At 40.5% G+C, this 22,499-nt stretch overlaps 1 protein-coding gene across 1 annotated transcript in view; it reads right to left on the bottom strand.

The window, feature by feature from the left end:
* The window catches only part of FHOD3 (formin homology 2 domain containing 3), a 467,442-nt gene that overhangs the window by 338,337 nt on the left and 106,606 nt on the right, over positions 1-22,499 (bottom strand). The gene's annotated exons all lie outside the window — the stretch shown is intronic.

The following is a 22,499-nucleotide window of genomic DNA, read 5'->3' as shown; positions in this document are numbered from 1 at the left end:
GGGGGTGTTTAATGGTGCACTGCACCAGCCAACTTTGTTTCAGTAACAGAAACATGAGAAAGTTAAAATCACATTTGTTTAATTGTTACTTAATGAGAATCTTCTCTCTAGACCTACATGTTGATTGCAACAGCAGCCATTTTACCCATCATCCTTAGCATCCTCTGAGTGACACTTCTGGCCCAGAACATCAGTAGGTTAGCTACAAGTCAGTCTGGTAGCTTTGCCTCTTGTTAATGTCACCTAACACTTGTTATTGTAAGACCCTGCTCTCCACTGTTTATTTTTTTTAACCAAACTGTAGCCATCTGGTCTGCTGCCTCTCCCCTCTTCTTTTCCTCCTGGGAGGCAAAGAGGGAGTTGGGGAAAGATAAGAAGGGAAAAAATGGTTCATCCTGCAGAATAGAGAAACACTGCTTTGCCCCTTTTTTTCCTCTACCAGTAGCTAGAAAATCTAGCTACCAATACAGAAAAACTTGTGGTTTCTAAAGCAAATTCCCTGCGGCACCTGAAGTTAAATCCTAGTTTGTCAATGTCAACATACTTTTGATGTCAGCAAATAACTGAGAAAACAACTGGCAAAACATGAGTTCCTGCAGAGGACCTCAACCTTCTCTTGCCATCCATTAGGGCAGTACCGGCAGTGCCAAGAAGTCCACAACACAGATTCATCTAAGACTCCCCAGAAGCGCTGCACCCAGCCTTTGGTGCCACGCCACAGAATTTGTCAGAGTCTTTTTCACAAAGCTCTGCAAGTTGAACACAGAACTCCTCTAACACTTCTATACCATATTTAATTAAGGAATATATAACGCTGCATCTGGGAATTGCACTGCCCACCATCGCTCCTAGGTTCTGATTACATATTTCAATACTTCCCTACTGCCCATCGATTGCCTCCAGGATGGTGAGAATTCTGCTGTGACCCATGGTACGTGCTTTAGAGGTCCTTCTCACCCAGCATCTAATGCACACGGGGGCCTGAAACAGCGGGAGCTAAACTCCATAGGCAGGCATCCCCATTCAGCCTTTCTTTCTTCTATAGTGCGAATGACCAAGAAGAGAGATACACATACAAAAGCTTTGAAATATTCCGTAATAATTGCTTTGAAATCTATCATAATTCCAGTGTTTCCTAACTTTTGAGGGTTCAATTCTTAACCTTGACTGTTTCAAGTATTTTCTGGATGTGTAATTAGGCATTTAAATTAAATATACTTTCCTTATTTAGTTCCCCTTCCCCTAACCTCTGTCTACGTTTCTGTAATCAAAAAAAATGAGTGCTTTGAAGCAGGGATTATCCTTTTCAAGTATCTGGAAAGTACCTTGCATGTAAGTGTATAAAAAGAAATCATAATAGAAATATTGCTTTGTTTCCATTATTATAGTCTTTCCTTTTGGTGTTACAGCCAAAGACCTCCAGGAAGGTAACTGTTGATTCTAGCCCTAGTCATGTACATAGTGTCATGCAATACATTTGTCTCCTGCAATAATTACCTTACTCTATTTCAATCTCTTTCCCAAGCAGTTGTCCATCTGTTACAGCAGTATTTTACCTCTGCTCAACTGACCTGTCCTCTAGGAGTGAGCCTGTATTGAATTAACTCAGCTTCATTTCAACCCAGGTATCCGTTTACAGCAGCGCTCAAGCCTTCTCAACTAGCCCTGTCACATCTACCCCCCCCAGTGACACCATCAGTTTTTCTAAACGCAGTGAGGAAATCCAAGAGTTCATTTTGGATATGATGGTGACCAAGACCACTCTAATGTATACATACACCCGCTTACACATTCCTCATCCTCAGAAGCAGGCATTCCCTTAGGGATTAGGTTGAGGCGGGGAGGGAAGGGTTGTTGGGGTTTTTTTCTTTTGCCTTGAGTTAGCTTAGTAGCCTCAAAAGTATTTCTATATCCTCATATTTCATTGTCGGTGCCAAATATCATACTGTAATACCAGTGAAAGTCTTCACCGAATTTAACTGCCTTCACAGCTGCTCCTTTGGAAACCCGCAGGATATGCAACAGGACAGCATCCAGCAGCAATCCCTATCACAGTTTGCTAAAGATAAATTGCCCAGATTCAGAAATTAAAGACTCAGCTACCAAGTTGTAGTCTCTTCCTTCCCACCGCCCTAGAATTTTGTCTACATGTTTCTAAGTTGTCAATATTCAATGAACACATGCCACATGCAATGCTCTGCTGTTTAAAATCAATGCAATGAGAACATACTCAGCGTAAAACAAGTTCTGCAGAATCTCTTAAGGAGAACTGCTGCTGAACAGAAATGTCCAATCTGAAATTTGAGCATAAGAACCTTAATTACTCTTCGACTGTTGATCTCTACCCCAAGCATGTTTATATTGATTTCATTCCACCCCGAGATTCCACCTTGGAAGCTCCTTGCTGCTTTAAACCCAGAATCTATAGAGCAACAACAAGCTCAGCATAAGTGTTTTGCATCTATACGTGATAGAAATGACATACAGGCTGTACCAGCTTCTCAGCTGACTTACAGGAGAATTAGTTTGCACGGGCTGAAGATCTGATTCAGCACACACAGCTGTTCCCAAACTTGGGATGCCAAGTGAGGTCAGCAGTAATGAAACCTCAGGCTGCGTGGCCAGCAGAAATTCGATTTTATCCAGGATCTACAGGGTGAACTTAGCAATTCATAAACGTGACCGAAAGCAAAAAAAAAAGTGACTACTGCTATGTTCATGTATATTAGGTAGCAACTTTATAGAGGAGATTATGTAATGCGGGATAGCAGAGGACTACTCTCACAGGATGCCCTTTCCAGTCTTAAGTCCCTGCATAGAGACTATCAGAAAAGAAATACTTCTCTAAAGTGATTTTTACTAGATGGGATGTAGTAAACTAACTTTAATACAGAACAGTGCAAAATATCACTTATTTCCCAGGGCACATTCTTTACAGCACACAGTTTTGAAAACACACACAACTTCAAATTAACATCCATAAACACTCTTGTGCATAAAAACTAAAGCTGTAGAGAATTTTTTTCTTCTTGTGGAAAGCAAAGCTTATACCTCCCGAGTAGCTTTATATTTCTGATATATGTACCAGATTTGCAGAGACTTTTTGTGAGTTTCCATGGTAAACTGATCTCTTCTGCATAAAGGGTGCATCAGCTGCCCTCCCTGCTCATGGGTAATTGCCCTCAACACCCTCATACTTTTCTGTGCCATTGTGGGACAGATTTACACATGAAAACAGACTATTTTCAACCAATTTCAAATGGAAATTCACAATTACCAAGCAACTAAGTAATAAAACTGAAGTCATCAGCACGTTGCCTGCTGGTGAACAAGTACCAGTGACTGAAGTACGTAGCTCTAGGAAACTGCAAAGCAGAAAGGAAAAAAAAAGCTGATCTTAAAAATATGAATATTTGACAAATCAAGGGACTGATTTTCAGACAAGCTAAACACCCAGAGCTTCAACAGAAATTATTGCAACTGTTTCAGGCTGGAAACTTGGGAAAAATTTGTTCAGAGAGTATAAGTAACAGGAGAACAAAGAAATCGGGAGACTTTAAACGTGGTAGATAAAGCAGAACAAGAAAAAAATTCTCTCAGCAGAACATTTTTACTGGTTTGGATGACATACTCCCAGCTTGCACAGGTGATGCAGATTGCTTTTTCTTACTCCTCAGAAGTTTAGCATCTACCTGAAAAATACTACGATTTTTTAAAACAGGAAGCTCATCTTTTGTGGTTAAAATTGAGGACTGTATAAAATGTCTTTTAGCACTAGTACACCTTTTCTTTAAAAATAGTTCTCCTTTTTAGAAAAAGGAGAGGAGAATTTATGTGGTTTTGTACCGCTCATTTCAGGACTCCTTACGAACAGTTCACTCATTTTGCAGCTTAAGCCAGTGAGATCAGGGATAACCAAGCGCTGCACTGGTGGCAATGCTGCCCAGAGTTAGGACACAGGCCTGCAAGCAAGATTTTTATGCAAAGGAGATCTTCCTTACAGGATGGTAGAGAAGATGTGCCTTCCGTTTTCAGCTCTTCCATTATTTATGGACCAAGTGTATCACCTTCAGGATTTGATCAAAAGGCTTTGGCATCTCCAGAAGTCTCTGACGTCTTGCTTAATCCCAACAGTGAGATCAACAAAACTTCATGTAAGCGGGGTCCTACCTAATCACAAACACCTTTAAAGTCCACACAAAAACTCTCCAGGTGGTACGATTAAGCTCTTGACATATCAAGTTATCACTTCCAATGCCTCATCATTAGAAGTGTTCACAGTCAGGTTGGACGGGGCTTTGAGCAACCTGTTCTAGTCAAAGATATCCCTGCCCATACCAAGGGGGTTGGACTAGATGATCTTTAAGTGTTTCTTCCAACCCAAACCATTCTATGGTTCTATGATTTTAAGTTCCCATAAAAATCCAGAAATTAGTTATGTCATCTATGCCATCTGAGGGGAACAAATCAGTCACGTATTTCAGAAAGCAACAAGGAAAGCTAATTCCAGCAAAAAACAAAGCCAGAGAAGGAGAGAGGTGCAGGGATGGAGCCACCCTCTCCTTACACACCAGTGGCAAGCACGTCGTACTGCTATTAGAGCAGTCTCATTCCCACTCCACAGTGCCCAAACTGTGGATGAGCTACAGGTGCAACCACGAGACAAGCTTTCTCTAGCAGCAGAAATGCTGGTGCTGCCTGTTTTTCAGGCTGCAGCTTCTCACCTCCACAACCTTGCCAGTGACACGGCTGCGGGGTGGGTGGCCGCTCTGCACATCGAATGACTCAAGCCATCTGTGCTTGAAGTCCAACTCCCTCCTGTGCCAGGACACAGACTGTGGTTAATCCCAGGACCCCGGTGATTCAGCAGGAAGCGCAGCCCAGCAGAGGCGCCTGTGTGACTGAGGGGCTGGCGAAACACAGCAGAGGGGAGGAGGCAGCACTCTGCATGTTCCCCTTAGAAACCATATCCTGAATTTAGCTAATCCTCAACATGCACAGGGTCCTCCAGCTCCCCCAAAATACCAGACTGACCACGAGGTGGAAAGCTATTGCTGTATTTCGTTTTCCTCCTTATATGTGCACAAGGCATGACACTAGCGGTTGGGACACCACCCTGACCCTTCTTAAAACCCTAGTTATTAAAAGTCATCAACAAGCTCACAGAATTGCTGGACCTTTCCAAACGCAAAAACGTCTGCGGAAAATTCTTGCGTTTAGGCCATATGAATTTACCACCATGAGGAAGAAGAGAAAATCATCCCTGCAAGCACTGTATCTGCAGCAGCACAACAAGAGGAGGGGAAAGTGTAGTAACAGAGGAGTGATATGGTAATGAGCTCATATAGCAAAGACCTGTTTTCTGTCAAATTATAGTCATTATTCTTACTATAGAACATTAATTAAAATTTACTGGTCATGTTCAAGTAATTTTACTGAGAGGGAGAAAAGATTATCTCACATTTCAGCCAAATATACTGAACTTTTTTCTTGAGTCTGTTATGGATCCATGAAAAACTAGTGATGATGAACAAGCAGAAAGAGGTATTAGTTACACTTTGATTAGAATGGAAAACAGATGTGTGGTGATTAATCACATTCAAGTTAAGACAAGGCCACCCTGGAACAATGAACATAAGGGTTAGTTCTGGCTCCTTCAATAGACCTGAACATGCATCAGGTTACACCTTTGTTTTCACATCAGAATACATGTATTAGGGCAAACTCAGACCTTCATTAACCCCTCAGAAAGTCCAGAGCTATAATTATATCCAGTTTATACTTACAAAATTTTAATTCAGAGTCTGGCTAACTGAACTGGTGCATGGGCCAGTGCTGATCACCACAATCAAAGAACGTGAACAAAAACGGTACATGGAAAAGGAGTAAAAAGTTTGTTAATTCTCAGCTACTCAAAGCGTGTAAGAGGAGCTTCAGCTGTGAAGAACTGCCAAAGGAGCATCCAATACTGACTGGATGATAAAAATGACAGATGAAATTCACTGCAGAGAAGCGTTACACTTTAAAAAAAATCACCCAAACTTTCCACATAATTATGGCCTTGAATTGAATTTTATCCCTCAGAAGGTACTCAGGTAATACCAGTTCTGTAGCAACTCTGCTTTTTAACTGCTCCAGAGCTAAATGATGATGAGAATTATTTTAAAAGGAATACAAAACAAAGCAGAAAGCATCATTACAATACTGTTTAAAGAAATTATGTACCAGTATTTTCAACAGCGGGTACATTTGAGGCCCCCAGTCTCAAATGCCATATATAGAAGATCCAGTAAAGATAGAGAAACTGTGACAAGGTTGATTAATGGCAAATAATTGTTAAAGTGTTTTAAGGAAGCATCACGCAGTGAAGACAGTCCAGCGTCCAGTGGAGGAATGGCCACCTAGGTCATTCCTAAATCCTTTACATGTATTTCCCATCCTTTACAGGGATTTCCACCCTGTAAAGAGATGATCTGGGTGGAGGGTGGGAGGGGAACAGAGAGAAACGGCTATTGAGTCTTCAACAGAAGGCTGTAGCTGAATCAGGAATTCCTTTTCCAATACAGCTACAGGGTATCAAATTAAAGTTTCAAGTCCAAAATAACCAAAAAGAGCTGGTCCCTCACCCGGAGTGCAGCTGAACCGTTGGAACTCATACCTGTGATATTTTCTATACGCTAAAAGTTTGAAGGGAGTCTGAAGAGCAGCCCAGCAGGTTCCTGGAAGGAGAATCCACAGAGGGTGACCAACTGTAAAGACACCACCTCAAAGTCCCTGAAACACAAAACTGCTAGAGGCTGGAAAGCACTCTAGTGGAATACTTGCACTCTTCTTATAGTCTTCAATTCAGCAACTGTTAGCAGCTGTTGAAGAAAGAAGCAGGGCAGGGAAAATCGGGGAACTGGCCTAGATGGACCTTTGATCTGATCCAGCAAGGCCGTTTTGTTCTATAGCCCATTTGTGATTCACTTCATGCTTGCCCACTCTTTGTAAGATGGAAGATGAAAATCTTTCAGAAGTTATCCATTGGGAATAACCTAAATATTTCTAGAAAATAATCCTCTACAAAATAAAGCAATCACCTTCATAGTTTCTTTTGATCATGCAAGATAACATAAATTAGCTCTGCACTTACTTGCACTATACCTGTTGGCCATGTGTGCTTGCAAGTCTGTATTTCATTAAAGCACAACAGCAAGACAATGTACACACACCTTCCCTACAAACAGCTGCTTCCTGAGGATGCTCAGAGTTATTTCCAACTAAATTATTACCTGTTTATTTTTCCAAATCTGCAAACCCATGCTGCAAGGGTTGGGTAAATTATTATTCTTTCTACTTGGTTGCTAGGGATTAGGAAGTGTTTTCATTTACTTTCTTTTTAGAAAACAGAATAAGTTTTTACACTTTTATTTCACTTGTTACCAAGGAATGCTCCCACAGATCCTGCCCGTAGACTCCCTGCATGCTAGTCACACTGTGCTAAAACGAACATTGTAATAGGTTTCAGGAGACAGTCAGAGAGAAAGTATACTTAAGGAAAGGTGGCAATAAAAAGAATTTAAAAATTTAAAAAAAAAAAAAACCAACACACCACCAGGGTGGAAGTTGCTAGAGCTGAAAGCAGAGAATCGACTGTCTAAATAACCAACATTTGTCTTGCAGGTGCCCAGAGGTGTTCATTCTTTCTCTGCAAATGTAAGCGGCACACCACAGCATTCCCACCTGTGCAGTTCAGGGCAGCCAAAGTATCAGGTGGTTACCTAATTCAAGAGCACATGGGATAACAAACATATGACTGAGAAAACTGGGCTATTCACTAACAAGTTCTTAATGGAAGTCTTCTGAATCAAAACGGAAAAGAAATACCTGTCCTCAGGAGAACCCGTTTTTCCAAGAAATTTATTTTTCTTGTATTTGACGAAGACTGTCAAGGAAGTGAGCCTGAGAAACATAATCCTAATTACATCAAAAAGGAAGAACTGAACCACTTGCAGGACATTTGAGGAGTCAACGAAAGAACATGAACATTACCTTGTTCCCCAGTGCTGCTTTTGTTCAGTCCGATTTAAACCCCTGAAAGCCACAAGCAAGCTGCTCACTTTGTCAGCCAAGAGGCAGGGGCTTGGGAGGCTCGGGTTCAGGGGGAAGAAATCAGGCACTTCCTCGTAACATCAAAATACTCACAGACTGAATCAGATAAGGTGCTCCAAAATGGCAAACACAGATCTGCAAGCAAATACTCCATCTGCAACAGCTACTTTTATTCAGAAATTAGAGGTTGACAAAAGTAAATATAAGAGTTTCCCTGCATAATTTTGATGTTACTTAACCCCAAGGAATTCATGAAAAGAAAGGGCGGGCAGATAGGAGTTCAGGCTCTTCGTCCAAACCGTTCTACTGTTTTTCTTCCCAGAGAAAACAAGCTATCCCTGATAAGAAGTACTAAGGCTGGGATACACGCTAACATCCTATCAACAAGCTAAGAAAGAGAGAAAAGTGAAAAGCAACGTTGTCATGCATGTGCAAGCAGGCAAACAACAGCGGTACAAAACCCCAAGAGATACCATGAGGTCACTGGCACATATTTGGGCTGCTGTAATGCTGGCTGTGATACCGTGTAATGAAGGCAGAATTGATAGGTGAAAGTCACGATTTCATTATCTACCAAGAAGCTAGCGTGAAAGGGGTGAATGCTGACACGTGCCACAGCCGCCTCTGATAAGGTATCACATCTAAATGTCCAGGGCATGCAGCCACCCTGAAAATAGATCCCTTGTTTTCTTGGCAGGGAGAGGGCTGGTACAGATACTGCCCGCAAAGCGTCTCTCTCCTCCTCTTCCTTATTATTCATAGGAAACACGGAAAATATCTTTCCAGCTAGGACTTCAATGCCAAAGTACAGCTGACCTGACCCTCAAAGGGAGGGATGGGCGAGAGCCTGCATGCGCAGCGCCTGGGTTGCCTGACCGCCTGCCACCGGCCTATCCGTCAACAGGCAGCTCAGGCAGTGGCCACCTCTGGAAACTGCCGGCTGCGTGGCATCAAGCTCAGAAGAAGATCAGGCAATATGAAAAAGTTACAGCAGCAACAGGAGACACACAAAGAGAAAAGAAATCCTCCTCTTCAGCTTTCGCAGCTCTGCAGGTAACACGACAGGCTCCGCAATACTGGAAGCAGCTCTCTTGCTCAGAGAGAGGTCTCGTCAGAAACACCATGCTGGGAACCAGAGCAAAACTGTAACTTTCCCCCTTCACCTGGGAAGGGAGGCACCTGCAAATCTGATCTCCAGGAAACAGGCTGGTACAAATTACCAGAAATCACCACCTCATTCAAGTGTAAGACCGGTGCTCCATAAGGGTAGAATGGACCAACTCTCACCCCAAACTGTCTTACGGGAGGTGAGGATTTGGCCAGAAAGAGTCTTGTGCTCCAACATCCAGAATTTCTGCCTCAGTCCTAGCAAAGCACTTGGGCACAACCACAGAGCAGACACCAGCTCCATTTGTTTCTGCCCATACGATGGGCCTTAGAGCCAATAGAGGTAACTCACAGCCTGAATCCCCGAATCTTACTTGCTCTTACGAAACTTCATTTCAGCATAACTTCACAGGAGTTATTCCAATAAGTAAATTTACATACACAAATTAAATATTAGATCCTGATAGAAACTAGGAAAAAAAGAAGTCAGTGCAACTATTTTCAGAGCTTGGCAAAGAACCAGATTTCACTAAAAGCTGCTGTCATCCAAGAATGAATAGCAGGACTCTGAAGACAGAAACCAGAAAGGGACAACGGAGAGTACATGTACCTCTCAAGCCAGGCAGTTCCTCTCCCTAATCTGTTCCCTTTATGGTCAATGGAACAAGAGCAATTCAGGGCAGGAACATAACTGAGATGCTCTGAAGTGCCCTCTAGACAGACTCTGCTCACCGATGACAGAGGGAGCCTAGCAGCTAACACAGCCGCCAAGCTGCATGCCTGGCGTGACAGGGAGGCTGACAAGAGGAGGACTTGTGGCAGTGATACAGCAGTAAAACTTCACCTAGAAACGAAATTATTTTCCTACACACACCATGGTTAAGAGCAACTCGAGCAATATGAAAAAGAACTATGCCCAGTGCCTTGAAGCTCCCTGTCAGCTGAATTAGCCTTGTAAGGCTCCTACTCCTTTCCTGCAACAAAGAGAAGAGGAAAGCAGAGAAGAGGAAGGAACTAAGTCCATGCTGTTTTCTGTTGTTGGGTTTGGGATTTTTTTGTGGGTTTTGCTTTTGGGTGCTTTGGGTTTTTGGGGGGTTTTTTGTTTGTTTGTTGTTTTTTGTTTGTTTGTTTTAGAGTAAGAATAGGCATTCTCAGTCTTCATAAAACAGATGCAACTACACAAATCCTTGTTCTGTGTAGCATGTACTTTTCTGTTTGGCATTTTGGTTTGGTTTTCCCTACAGAGAAATTTAGGAACCATTTGGGGATTTCTGTGTTTAGATTGGTCACACTTCCTGCCTCCCTGACAAGCATCCCCAGGGGCCAGCTGGAAACACTACCTGGCACCCCAAGGTAACAGGCAGCTAGTCAAACAGGTACTGCTAGCTCACAGATGGTCCTCTAGGTCCTGTTAATTGGTACCAAGTTATACATATTTTACTGGCTTTAAAACAAAAAGATTCAACCTCATAGCTGTTAGGTTAGGAAAACTCCCCCTAAAGTCCTAGTAAAGATATTTAAATGACTGAATGTTGACTAAGGAGCCCAAAACATGCAACATACAGAACAGAACACCACACACAACACCTGAAGTACAGATACACAATACAAAACAGCAAGACCATGGTGACAGTAACATGCAGACCACTAACCTCAGAGTGAAAATCCAGGAAACCCAGTCACTGCTACCAGAGTGCCCCACAGTGTGTTATCTAGGGCAATCATGGGTGCTTGGGTACTCATCACTTGTACTAACCTTTGGACAAAAGCGCAGCGTGTGCCCACACCCAGGGCTTTAGGGAGCTGTTCAGAGCATCCCTGTGGCTCCCCTTTCCCAGGGTACACCACTCCTGAGAATATTACAGTAGTACTTGGCTATTCTGGCAAAGATATAGGGAGGATTTTATTTCCTCACCCACTCTTTTTGGATCTCAAATATTTTTAATATACTGGGAATTTTTATATATTGGGATTAATTAAAAATTAATCAATATTTTTTAATATACTGTTGTTGAAGTGAAGAACATATGGCAGAACTCCTTTGTGAGGGTTTTAACAAAGGTTTTCAAGTTAGTTACAGATGATGCAGGACTTTTCATGCAAACATACCCACATTTTCTACAGCAAGTTTTTCCTCAGTGCAACACCAAGCATTTCAGCATGACAGCAGAAGAAAAAAAAAATAAGGAAGCCTCCTGATGTGTTTCTGATGCAGTTACAGGGAACCACTCATGCATGCTCCTGTAAGCAGCAAGAGGCAGAAAAGCAGTGACAGCTGGCTGCCGTCTTGCCGGCATCGTCACCATCCTCCCCTGCCTGGAACAGCTCGTCCGGCCCCCACACCCTGCAGAATAAGCTGTACTGCTAAAAAGGCTGAGGAAAACCCCAGCCCTCGGGCACGGGTGAGATCAATCCCAGGCCTCCTCCTGCGCCCAACCTGCCGAGAAGCTTTCCACACTCTCAGCTGTCCCTGTTTCACACAAAGTCAAGCGGTAAGCAAATCTCTCCAGTGGCATTTGATGCTGAACAGGCTCTGAAATGGCTGGTGAACCTAAATTTAGGATTATGGAAGAAGTAAGGAACACATCCAACATTTGTATTTTCCTCCTCAGCACAGCAACAAGTTAACTTGATATGCCAGCTTTAGACATTCTGAAGTTATAACTGGCTGTTAAAACTGAAGTGTAATCCTTGTCAACAGCCACAGGGAGAAATAAACCCACAAGAACAGGTTATAATTTTTTTTTTTTTTTTTAAGCACAGTTTACCAACACACTCCTCTTCATGTTTTAATAGTAAGACCAGAGCTAAATATTTAATGTCTGAAAGGTTAAAAGAAACCTGATATATAACTTCATACATACCAGACTCATCTCAAACTGCTAAATATGAATTGACATGGCTTATGACATCCTACCACTTACAATAGCATACTGCTCAGCCACAGTAACTTCTGCTAGGGTTTTAAATTAAGAGGTTGTAACTTTATCTCTTTGGAGCCTAAATTTTTATGTGCCTTGTTGAGTCTTAAGCAGGAAGAAAGAGACTTAAAGGAGCTGTTATCATTATTAAAATACAGATGCTGTACATTAAAAAAAACACAAAAACCACCCAAACAAAAAAACACACCACAAAAAAAACCCAAGAAAAACCCAGAAGAGGGAAGCTCATGATTAAAAGTAACACTTGAAGACATGAAAAGCTGTGAAATAAAGGAAGTCTTCTGCATTACATAATATTTAATAATGCTTACTATATCACCAATTAAATACTCCAAAAATCCAATCTCTCTCTCCCTTTTCCAGACAGAGATACCATGATCTCAATTTCATCAAGCTCATACAAGTACAAAAACATGATGACAATGAGTGGTGGGATTCCTGCACACCACTGATGACCACATCTGACTGTGGCATGTTCTGAGCCCAAGATGAGCATTTTATCTAAATGCTTCCAAAGGTAGCGTCACAGTATTTTGCATTATAGTACACATTTTCTTCTTGACACTGGGTGGATTTAGTGGATACCTCACTTAAAAGTCTTACAGAAGACAACATGTGTTACATCAGGGAACTGTGCCACCGATTTAAATAAAGCTCCTCAGTCTTTGGAGTATGTCTTTCAAGAACTAAATAAGTTGAGAGGCTTCCAATTTACAAATTAAATCATCTTAATTTCTACAGAAATAAAAGCAGCTGCACATGAAAAAGATGAAAAGGATATAAATAAGAGAGGAATAGGATAGCTGAAGGCAAGGAAAACACAGTACACATTATTTGAATGCCACAATGAAAACTCAGAGAGAAACTATTTCTTGACTGTTGAATTATGAGATAGTGCATTTAACATTACATATCATAGTGAAAAGAAGTTAATAAACCAGGTGAAAAAAAATCAGTCCAACAGTGTTATGAAACCACATGTATTTTATATCAACTTCCACTGTAAGATCTTGAGATGGTAACAAAAACTTAACCCTCCTTTCAGCACATATAAGATCTGAAACAACATAGCCCTGCTCTGAAAAGATGATACCCATCCATATACTTGGCCTTGCAGTGAGCTGACAAAAAGTTAGCACGCGGCATCTATTTGAAACATCGTTGACCGTGAGTTTGCAAATTTTGCTTACCATTTTTAAGGATAAGCAGATCAAAGCAGACTGATAATGTTCAAACATGCATCTCCTGACCTTGCATTTCAATGACATGCATACATTCTCTTTTTTAAGCTAATACGAAGTAAATCATCATAAGGCATACCGGACTATGCATTCATCTGTGGTACGTCATAGTCACATAGTCAAGTAACAGATCAAAACTGTCCATCAGAGAGCAGAAATCAGACATGCAATGAGTGAGAAAAACCCACCATACAGGAGAGAATACAGAGAGGAAATATTTCCCTATTTATTCCACAGCAACTCCCTCAGTAATTGACTGGGGGAAGAAATCAGCCCAGACATTCTCTAGACATGTAGAGGTCTTTGTTTAATATTTTGTTAGTACTAAACAGGGTATACAAATTTTGCCTTATGCTCAAACTCTACCCTTTTGCAGGGCTTCCGCTCAAAAGCATTACATGTAATGGATTCATTCTGAAGAGAAGCCTCCTTTCCATAGTTGCACAATTCCTTGCTTTATGAACCAACACCACTTCTGCTCTTTTATTACACTAGAAGTACATTAGAAGAAAATAAGCATCACTAATCCAGTTCTTTCTCTACCCAAAATTTCTGGAAGTGAGAGCCACAACTTGCATTGCAGTCACTTCCAGGATCATTATGCAGCTCCTTAAATTTCAGCAAATCCAGAGCTAAAATCTACAGCTGAGCAAGATGAAGAATGTCACATTTCTAAACACAAAAGCTAGTAGACAAAAACTATATATTTAATGTTAATGCAGTCTTTAGTATACATGCTTAGAGACTGTCGATAAATCAAAGCAAATTTTGTCCATGCATCTTATAGCTCCTACCTCCCTGAGATGTTCTATTTACCCTAATTCCACCTGAGCAAAATCAGCATCCCTCCACCTTCCTTACAAACAAGGCTAAATCAGTGGCAGGGCTGAGAACGACATCCCAAAGAAATACCAACGTTTCCTATTCCAAACCCACAGCTTTTAAGTAGCAGCTCCTAACGCTCTTCTATAGTTTAGGTGCTTAATTTCATTTTACTCTAACAAGTTTTGCAGGGTAAAGCTTAAAACAGGCCTGAGTGGTGCACAGTTTCAAGAGAACTAATCCGAACCCAATTCATTTGTTTGGGTTATACCTTCTGTATATAACAGGTTTAGATGCAGGCAGGAAACAAGTCATGCTGTTCTTTTCCAAGTGTAACGCTAATTTATTTGAAGATATTTAATATGAACTTAACTTTTTTTCCCCTAGTTAAGGGCTTGAACATGCTGTGCTTCAGTCTACAGCAAAATGAGTTCAACTGTCTGAACACAGACCATAAGAGTAAGAACTGCTTTGTCTGTCAATACAAAGATCTATAAAGTAAGCGGGAAGTGCAAATAGCTAAAAAGGGAAACTACATGAAAACTAACAACAGCTATTGACGTAGGAAGTTGCATGAAGTTTGTTATTTTATTTTCCTTTTAGGGAAACTACAAAAACTCCTATACCTTAATGAAATTTTGGATACCCCCTTGAAAATTTGGGGACTGTTATGATGAAGTAAAAGTAAGTTCATCACATTACTGCTCTGTAGCTAGGTGTGAATGTTTTCTATAGATTCCTACCTTAGCAGAGTGGCTACAGCCACCCCTCAGCAAGCCACACAACTCCCAGCCAAGCGACCTGAGAGTCACAAGCTGTGATTTGGGAGAGACTGATGCCCAGACAACCCCAAGGTGAGAGAAAGGCCGCATCAAGTACAAGCGATGCTGAAGGGGAGCTTCGCACCTCAGCGTGGACCTGCAAAATCCCAGTTATGCAGCATCACCAGTAGCAGAACAAGCTGATGAGGTTGCCTGATCACGGAGTTTTGCAACTCTGAAATTGATGTGGTGGTTCTTCAAATCCCCCCTGCCCGCCACACACACACAGAGACTTCTTAAAACATTTAACCATGAAGAGCTCCCACAAGTCACAGAGGACCAGCCTCGGCAACATCTCCTGTAGAATTGCAACAGGAACATCTAGAGACAATTCCTAGGCTACACTCATTTATTTATTGGGCAAGTATTTCTCAAAATCTAATTGAAAAACATGGAAGTTGTTCAAAAATGACTAAATCATCTAACGAAGTAATCAATTATTTGCTTGCTTTTCTTAAAAAAGAAAAAACCCAAAACAAAAAAACCCCACCAAAAAACCCCAACCAAATCCACAAAGACCTCATCGTAGTAGTTACTACTGTTGTTACCAGTTATTTCCAGAGGTCCATTTTTGGGGTCCATTATGAGCAGTTATAATCAGTTTAAATTGTTACAAAATTCTTCTCACTCATCTCAGAGGTTAAATTTACCATGTCTGTTTCTCTTTAAATTACAAAAAGGCAGTAAATCTAGTCCTAACAATTGCAACACGACTCAGACATGAAATTTTAGAAACTGCAATTGCAGTATACTCCAGTAATTTCAAGTTAATTTCCTAATTAACTTAGTCCTTCTTTTTTGTGAGATTTTATTCATCAGCAGATGTACAGTACTTTCAAAGCACTGGATAGATGGCAACATGCAAAGAATAAAAGCATTATTGCATTTTGTTAGCAATTTTTAATCTTCAAAAAGACATATGTTTAGACTGCATGAAAAATCCACTTTTTAAAAAAATCCACATATCAGTAATACAGTACTTTATAATTCATTTAAAAAAAAAATATCTGGAACAAGCCTAAATGGGCTTATGTTGGGGGGTGGGAAGCAAAGTATCATACCACTTATTTTCTTTCCTGGCTTTATGAGGAGATGGTTTCCTTTAAGGTGCCAGCAAAGATGATTGAGGATTTTTGTTTGTTTGTTTAGAAACAAGATTTGTTTTAAATCTCACTATGTTTTAAGAGTCAAAAGTAGATTCCTCCTCCCTGGAAAATTTTTTACACATTATAAGAAAAGGGAATTATTATGGAAATCTAAGTTGTCAGGGGAAAAAAAAAGTCAGAAAGAGGATATCCCAATTCAAAGACATTTCACTCGATTTCTGCAGTACTTCCCAGTGCAAGTCCAGACAGATAAACCTTCACATTTTAACGCAAAGCTTCCCAAAACGAGAAAAGCATCCCACTAGGATGCTCCACAGCAGTGCTTTCAAACCTGGAACAAGCCCCTTTAAAGCAGGAATCCACCACTTTAAAGCAACAACCCACTGCTAATGGAGGCTTTATCTGCTCTTCAGCTTCTTGGTTCTTCTTGCTGCAAAGCCTATTTTAAGAATTAGAATTTACATGAAATATGCAGAGACAAATCTTGGAAATTTCCCTGCTTTGTCTCAAACACCTTCAGAAATCCTACGGGACTGGCCCAGAGGTTTCTCGGTGAGATCACGGAAGGCAAATCACAGGTTATGGGGAAGTACCACGGTTCATCCCCACAAAGGAGGCTGACTAAAAGCATTCACAAGGAGTATAACAAAAGTCTAACATTTCAGTTTAAAGAGGTGTACATTTTTAGAGCAAAACCACAAGTTATTTATATGGATATATTTTCACAAAGCAATCTGATCTGGGAACCAGGGGATTTTACTTAGAGCATCTGTGTTCCACATTCTCAGGAAAGAAAACTTAAATAATCCTAAAAAGCTGAAAAAGGTATTTTTATCATAGCCTTTGCAGCTATTTCATGTTTCACTCAAATTGAAAAAGAGCTGAACCAGATATCTCCAATCACATCTGGAAGCAGGCCCCAGTACTATGCGCACTGCCTTAACTAGAACTCAAATTATTCTATTAAAAAAAGCCTAACCCTTAAAAAAAAAAATCCCCCCAAGCTCTAGCATTCCTTTTCACATTTTTTCAATTTGTGTGATGTCAGTTTACATCTAATAAACATGTTGTTTATTATCTTCATTTAAGCCAGGACTTTTACCAAGTTACAGCAAGAGTCATAGGAAGCATATCATGATTACGAATCTGTAATGCATGCAGGATCCCTGTGCAGCACCATTAAATCCATTAATCACCGTCTTTTCTGTCCCAATTATGCTAAGATGATATTCAATAAAGCAATTTCAACTCACCTTTCTCTCTCTCCTGTTACCATCAGTGCAAAGAAGGCAAAACCACAGCGCTTCCGACAAATTCTCAAGGCACCTCTTTTGTTCCCTTTAAATTAAATCTGAATCGGTTGCACATTTTGCCGAACTGCTAATGCTCTCCACATGTTCCCTCTCTCAAACTGAAAATGTTTTCTATTAGGAATGCCTAACACTGAAGAGAAAACCGTAAAATGCCCTTCAAACAACCCAAAGTACCCCTCTTTCCTGAGACTTTCATTGGAACATATCAATCACTACTTGCCCAAATGAAGAGCTCATAGTGCCACAATTAAGCTTGCTTTAGGAAAGCTTTTTAATTAGACGACTCCTCTTAGTGTATTCAGAAACTCCCTTACCAAAAGAAAGCTGTTTATTTTAAATTCAATAAGCTATCCCCTTTAAAAAAAAGAAATCAGAAAGTTTTAAAGTATGAATTAGAGGAGCTTCACAGTGTCCATGGCTATGAGAACGGTACTCCGCCACTCAGCATGCTGCAAACGCACATATGCCAGAGAGATGCAATACAATAATGGTATTTGTAGGGAAAACCATCTCAAGTGAGACAGTACCAATAACATGGGTTGTAGGCACAAGCTTAACTGCCCTCAGAGAATGAAACACAACAGGGTTTCACACATTTGCTTAACCAGAATCGCACTGGCTTTTCTACACTTCGATACTATACTCATAAGAGGACAAACCACATTTTTTCCCCCACTTCTGTCCGCGTATCTTAACTTCTCTGCAACAAGGTGCCAGATAGTTATAGACTCAAGACATGACTTTGTCTTTGTGAAAGCACTGTGGTTCCACTGGGGAGGAACTTGCATCTCAAGCACCTGGAGGGACAGGTCCCACCAGAAGGTTCAATAGATGCATAAATAGTTGCAGAACCTAAACATATATGCTGTAATACATGCAACAAGTCCACATAATGGATAACAGAAAGGAAAACTATACGTGGAAAAAAGGACTAGCTGCATACTTCAGCCATTACAGGGCAAATAAAAACAGCTGGCTTCTACTAGCGTCCTAGTTACAACTAGCTTACAGCCTCCCTCAGGTATCCCAGAACAAAAGGAGCTCAAGATGATATTTATGGCTACATTTCATAAAAGATATCAAGAGTGAGAGGATGTCAAAAAGACAATCCAAAGAGCTGCGCGGAAAGGCTGGGTTATTGGTGCTAACAGTGCTGGTTAAAGCAGATGCCCCAATAACAGGGGCTAGAAACAGCCGCCGTGCGGCATGGCAGCTATTGTGTCACATACTTGGGAACAGTCCACTGCTGAACCACGCGTGGAAGGGTGGGCACGCTGTACATCACTTCAGCACCCTGCTCTGGTAAATCTGCAACTGCCCACATGCAAAAGCCAATAGAATGGGATTATAAAATGGTTATAACGACTAATAATGAAGCTACATTATACATTTAGCAAGACTCTTGCAATAATATACTTGCACAGTGTTTAGGGACCTTGCTGGATCAAGCTATGAAACATAACACACAAATATCTATGCAAATTATTTTTAATCTATAGACAGATGAAAGAAAGACTTTACATAAATACAGGAAGGAGCTATAACCATACAAAAACGTAATTTTATAATGCAAAAACATTTTAAATAACCAATTGAGGGTTGGGGGAGGGGTTGGGTGTGTGGGTTTTGTTGGTTTTGGTTTTTTTAATAATAAACTGACACAAAGAAGAAATAAAATTTAAAATACACCTTGCAGCATTTGCTGACCTTCCAAGCTACAGTACTCCGAGCAATCCCAGGCCAATACATGTATTCAGAATTACATCAACCTTTGTCATTTACATTCTTCTTGAATTACATTGTATTAACACCTGAAGCTTATATCAAACTTCTTTTGGCAGAATCATTCTAAGTCATTGTCATGGTTCCCTGTCCAAACCTCATACTCAGTATTGAGAGCAACACTCCTGATTCCCCATCACAGGCACAAGCGTTTTAAAATAGGACATGGGACTCTCTTGGGCTAGATACTGCATCCAGATATGTAAGAATAAACGGTGCCTTTTCTCTGAGAGACAACCTCAGATTTTGAGAGAAAACTACCAAGAAGCAATGAACAGACAAATGAAGCAGCAGCATCAAACAGAGCTGTCCAAGCAAAGACATAATGAATAAACCAAGTGACTCTCCAGGAAGAGTGGAGCTTTTAAAGATCTTTAAAACTTCACTGTCAAAGAGTTGCTGTGACTAAAACCTTCCACTTAGTTTCAGGGGCTAAAGCTTTTGGCACTGTTGGTGTTCGCCCTGTAAAGCTACATCCTCATTTACGTTGAACTTTACCAAGGCTTCAGCTGAGCTCTGTAATTGTTAAACACATACAAATTAAAGTTACATTAAGACACAACTAAATACAAATGAGGAAAGTCATACAGCTGCCAAAAATACCAGAAAAACTTTTCCCACAGGGTATTAACTCGCAATAAATCTCATTTGAATAAAAGGTCAAATTTGACAGATTGTGGAAAAAAAAATACCTGACACTATGTGATTTAAGGATTGATCTTCCTCCACTAAGGTCTTTTAACATCAACAAGTACAAAAGTACATCTATAATTTTCAATTAGTTATGTTCTATGAACAAAACTGGTTTCAGCAATAGATTTTTGATATTAAAAAATTGTAAATATTGCCGTTTGCATTAAAACCACTTAAATTTTATTTTTGAAATTACCTTTTAATTAGTCCTTACAATTTAATCAGGACAAGCCAAAAATGGGAAAAGAAGTAGAGTGATATTTAAAAGAAAATTTGTTCTTCCATGCTGAAAGTCCTTAGTGTGAACAATAAGACAAGAACCCGAGAGGAAAAAAAAGTATTAATGCATTAAATTGCGTGAAATGCTTAAGAGTGACTGGTATGCAATAGGGCAGAAAATACCACTCACTAACAACTTCCGCACTCAAGTTATTAAGCCTTATTCCTTCCCTGCCCTGCTTAAAACAAAAAAAAACCAACCCACCCCACTTGACATGGGTACTTGCTAAAGCTTCCCAAGTCTCATAAAATACTGGCCTGTAGTCAATACATCCTCTGATAGTAAAGCCCAATGAATTCCCCAGAGATTTGAAGTCACTAATGATGGAAAACTTTATCTGGACATCTGAACATAAACACTTGTGTATTTCCCACAATTTAAAAGTACAACATGTTAGGGAGAAGAAAAAAAAAATAGCGGTCCAACTTCCAAATGGGAGAGTTTATGACAGGAAAGCTATTTTGTTGCACCTCTCAGCTCTTCAGAGCAAAGTAAAACCTGGAATGCAAGGATGACAGGAGGCTCTATGGCAAGAGCACTACAGAAGAAAACATCTTCTCAGAAAGCAGTCCTAGCTACCTACTGGGGACTTTGCAGAGTCAGTAACATAGCTAACCACAATGCTTTCCAAGGATATTGCAAGACTGAAAGAAAATAGCCAAAGCAAGACGGTTTTATTCCACGTAACGCCATCTCAGATTGCTCTAGCTCCTAGCTTTTACTCCAAATATGTAATGCATCTTTTAACCTCTAAACCTAATGCTTATATTTCAAAAAAGATGTTAACAGGCAGCTGATGTGAAAGTACGCACAAGATGAAGAAAAGTACCCACTGTGCCAGTGAAACAACCCTCCTGTTCTGTGACAAGTTTAACTGCCAGGCCCAAGTCACCAAACAAGGCCAGTACGAAGAACCACAGAGTGTCCCCGACTCTTTCAAACTAGCCAATACCAAAAAATAAGACACATTCGATATGCAGAAATGAAAAAGAATAGAGAGAAGAAACTATACTGCATCAAGCTATGGGCTGAAACAAAAACTTACCCTAAAAATCTAAACTTCAGCAAGGGGGTTGGAAATTAGAACCAGATCTTGCGTTTGGCTTTTCTGCCTATAATGAACCAAGCCAAAAGCCCATATCCAAACACACCTCTGCTCTAAGAGTTCGAAATCCAGACTCAAGTTTTGCAGCCTGGCTTCCGCTGTGCTCACCGCTGAATGCGTCACCGCTGCCAGAGAGTAACAGCACCTGACAAAGGAACTCACTTTCATACAGGAACGATTAAAATACATGCACAGTAATACACCTAATTGCCCACAGTGAGCTTGAATGCAAACATATAACAACAAAGCAACCACACATGGAAGCTCAGAACCTGGTGTGCTCCAATTCCTTGATGGCTGCGCTCTGAACAAAAATTTGTACATGAAAATTGTTTTTATAAAACCTCAATCCAGGAAACACATGAAATCTTCTCTTGCTGCACTGGTCTGTTTTGCCAAAGATATTCCCAGACCTAACAGGATTCTCCAAGCTGTTCTTAATTTCATTCACATTTATAAAATCAGCCTAGGCTTTGCAGCATCTCTGTTTCTCCTCTAATACTTAACACGTAGGCTTGCTCTACTGTACTTCCTCAAGCCAACAGTAGTAGAGGAGAATCTGTTCCTGCATGAGGCAGCCTAGAGATTGCTCTCAATAGGAGGTATTCGAGGAATTCTGTAGGTTGCTTATGCTCAGTTCAAATTCCCAGAAAGGCCGTTTCATAACACGTCCTGGGGGCAGGGGAAAGACGTTTAGTTGTATTTAAAGCCTGAATCCTCTGACAGCAGTAGCATTGTGGAAATAATACAGAACTTAAACTTTCTCCTCCTTTTAAGGAAAGTATCTATATTCCATTGCTTCAGCTATGATCTCTTGAAACAAGACCAACTACAAGCTAAACATATTAGGGTGTTGAATCTGTTATGGAGAAGTTGAAAACAAAACAGGCAACTGTGGCACATACATACAGGATTATTTTTTATTTTTTTTAAACCAGCCACCCATAACATCTATCATAATATCACCAGAACATGAGCATTAGCTTTGCCGCTAACACTCAGAGAAACATACTGCTCTGCAGAACGCTGGAGAATATATCAACACCATCAAGCACATCAGCCTCCATTTATGCAACCTTAAAGCTCTTATGACACACACATTATGACTTTCATTAGACTTTTCCTCGTGACAGCATTGTTTTAACTGGGGTTTTTAAGACACTGACACTGTGATAATGACAAATATGTGGCCA

This window comes from Aptenodytes forsteri, unplaced genomic scaffold (assembly GCF_000699145.1).
Source record: "Aptenodytes forsteri isolate BGI_AS27 unplaced genomic scaffold, ASM69914v1 Scaffold114, whole genome shotgun sequence".
Classification (NCBI taxonomy): Eukaryota; Metazoa; Chordata; class Aves; order Sphenisciformes; family Spheniscidae; genus Aptenodytes; species Aptenodytes forsteri.
Note: the sequence above shows the minus strand (reverse complement) of the source record. Positions and strands in the feature narration are given on the sequence as shown.